The sequence below is a fragment of the Nanorana parkeri genome, unplaced genomic scaffold (genome assembly GCF_000935625.1).
Source record: "Nanorana parkeri isolate BGI_ZX_2015 unplaced genomic scaffold, ASM93562v1 scaffold17, whole genome shotgun sequence".
In the NCBI taxonomy this organism is placed as follows: domain Eukaryota; kingdom Metazoa; phylum Chordata; class Amphibia; order Anura; family Dicroglossidae; genus Nanorana; species Nanorana parkeri.
Window position 1 is genome coordinate 2593573 of NW_017306285.1, and position 2992 is coordinate 2596564.

Sequence of the window (2992 nt, forward strand, 5' to 3'; positions counted from 1 at the left end):
CTCCGCCCCAACCCCCTACCATAATGACCACCCAGGTTTGTACTGAGTACACCGAGCGCCTACTGCTGCCTGCCAATGCACAGGCCAACACAATCCACAAGCACATAATGCTCCAACACTCCCACCCTCCCGGACAATGCCTTCATCTGCTTTTCCCTTAGGCATCACCCAGGCCTAAGCTCATGTGCAGTTCTTGGCTGTGTTCACAAATGTCTGACACCGATCAGCCCCTGCTGCAGCCATACACCGAGCGCCTACTGCTGCCTGCCAATGCACAGGCCAACACAATCCACAAGCACATAATGCTCCAACACTCCCACCCTCCCGGACAATGCCTTCATCTGCTTTTCCCTTAGGCATCACCCAGGCCTAAGCTCATGTGCAGTTCTCACACTGATCACTGAGGGTAGAGGAGACTGGGGAAATGCTTCCTCCTGCCTCTAGCAGACTGATCACTAGGGGAGAGGAGACTGAGGAAATGCTTCCCCTGCCTGCAGCAGACTGATCACTAGGGGGAGGAGACTGAGGGGAGCAGATCACCATATTGATTTCAGAGCAGCTGTATAATTGCATTTCTAAAAAGGTTCCTCCCCCCCGGTCCATTTGTGTCGCTGTCCCTCTTACAGAGCGGTGAATGTGATTTTCGCTGCATAACTCGCTGGCGGTGTCGCTGAAATCACACGCACCTGGAAGATTCACCTGCAGTAAATGTTCGGTGGGTGAATGACATCCAGCCGTGTCCTATGGAGTTCAGCGTCTCCACAGGAAGGACTGTCACCGATCTGTCACCGGAACATTTCGTGGCGTTCGTCTGTTTTACAGATTGTCCGCGGCCAACACAAAATCCCCAACGGCACGAAAAAATCTTCCCATAATCGGATCGATATTTCTAATCGGATCGATAGACGGAAGCGGCTTTGTTACCGCGGGCAGCTGACATGACTGGAGCCGTATTATAAACATTGATCAGTCCCAGGACTCTCCTGTCTATAGCACCTTCATATACCGGAGAGCAGGGGGAGGGGACCTCGGCACGCCGCCTGTTGTGGGAACTACAAGTCCCATGAGGCATTGCAAGGCTCTGACAGCCACAGGCATTACTCCCAGAGGCAGAGGCATGCTGGGATTTGTAGGCCCATCACAGCTGGAATGCCCAGGTTGCCTACCCCTGGTGCAAGTCATGGGTAGGTAACCTCTGCACTCTGGCTGTTGTGGCACTACAAGTCCCATGAGGCATTGCAAGGCTCTGACAGACACAGGCATGACTCCTAGAGGTCAGAGGCATGAGGGGAATGGAAGTTTCACCACAGCTGGAGTGCCTACGCCTGCCCTACAGCGTGGTCTGATGGGGGCCACACATGTAGCCATATGATGATGGCTACATGTGGCTAGTAAGCTCTTCCCTCCCACCTATCATGGTCGTGGTGTGGTGTGGTGTGGGTGTGTGTGTGTACACGGGTCCAGTTGGGTCTTCCACTAGTACAGACTGAGGAGCTCTAAAGCACAACGTGACCTATGAAATAAAATGAACCAATCACGGTCCTGGAAACTTCTCTCATGCTGCACCTTGTTTCTGGGCTGATCCCCGCTCAGCTGCGGCGCACCGAAAAGAGGGAGAGGCCAGAAGCTTGGCATTCCCGCCGTGGGCAGCTGACATAAAAATGTTTTGCGCCTTCCTATAACAAATATAAAAGCCTCTGGGAGCCATGCCTGTGTCTGTCAGTCTTGCAATGCCTCATGGGACTTGTAGTTCCACAACAGCTGGAGTGTCCAGGTTGCAAACCCCTGATACAAGGTCAGCTGGTGGGTCTTGCTGTGACTTGTAGTTCCACGGCAGAGGGTTGGGTCCCAGCGCTGAGTGTCACCCGTCTCTCTCTCTCTCTCTGTATTTGTAGCAGCTGTTGCCGGTCTGGGCGCCCCCGGGGGCATCGAATTCTATTGACCGCGGCAAGTCGCGGCAGATCGATCAGTCGTCTATCAAATCAATACACAACACAAGCGTGAGAAGAGAGCCCGGGGGACGGGGATGGGAAGGGGGGGGAGGGGAAAATGAAGCGTCCGAATAACTGGGGAATGCATTCAAAAACAAAGAACGCTCACATATGATCGTCAGACGATGTCATGGCGGGCCACAAAGAGGACCTGTCACTAACCATGTCTGGCCCATATGATGGTACAGTGTATGGCCACACTGGGCATGTACAGCCTTATGTTCTATCATAAACATATAACGGAGACCAATGGAGCCGCCGTATGCGCTCATTACATACGCAGGCTTAGCAGCACTAGAGAGGGCTCACAACGCCAGTCATGTGACACAATGAAACCCATGCCCCCCCTGTGTGGCTGGTATCACGGGGGCTGTAATGCAGAATGGCCATGGAGAGCTCCAATCCATAAATCCCCCCATATAAAGTGGACCTGTCAGTGACGTTACACCCGGACATTCCGGACAAGTCTCAGTACACAGCGACAGAAGAAAGACATGATGTCATTACAAAGCCATCTCTGAGCTCCAGTACAGTGACTGTGCCTAGGCTGAGATGATGTCATCAGTCTGCTGCAGGCAGGAGGAAGCATTTCCTCAGTCTCCTCTCCCCCAGTGATCACTCAGGCTGTACATTGTAACTTTGTGGCAAATCACAAGGTGTTATCTGTGAGACGGTATGTGATGGTGATATGGTGACCCCGGATGATACATAGGCTTTTATTCTGCAAAAGTCAATTGACTTTGTTGTATAGAGGTAGGTGATGATTATGGGGGGTGTATAGAGGTAAGTGATGGTTATGGGGGTGTATAGAGGTAAGTGATGGTTATGGGGGTGTATAGAGGTAGGTGATCGTTATGGGGGTCTATGAAGGTAGGTGATGATTATAGAAACCGTCCTCTTACATTTGGCTGCTCCACCTCCCCAGACCTGTGAGTTGAGCTCTCCAGACTTGGTTCAGAAGTCCTCACTGAGCCAAGAGAGGGAGTCTCACTCATCTCGCT

General features: G+C 52.3%; 1 protein-coding gene across 1 annotated transcript in view; it reads right to left on the reverse strand.

Annotated features, from left to right (window-relative positions):
- NKAIN4 (Na+/K+ transporting ATPase interacting 4) overlaps positions 1-2992 on the reverse strand; it is a 31744-nt gene that overhangs the window by 28282 nt on the left and 470 nt on the right. The gene's annotated exons all lie outside the window — the stretch shown is intronic.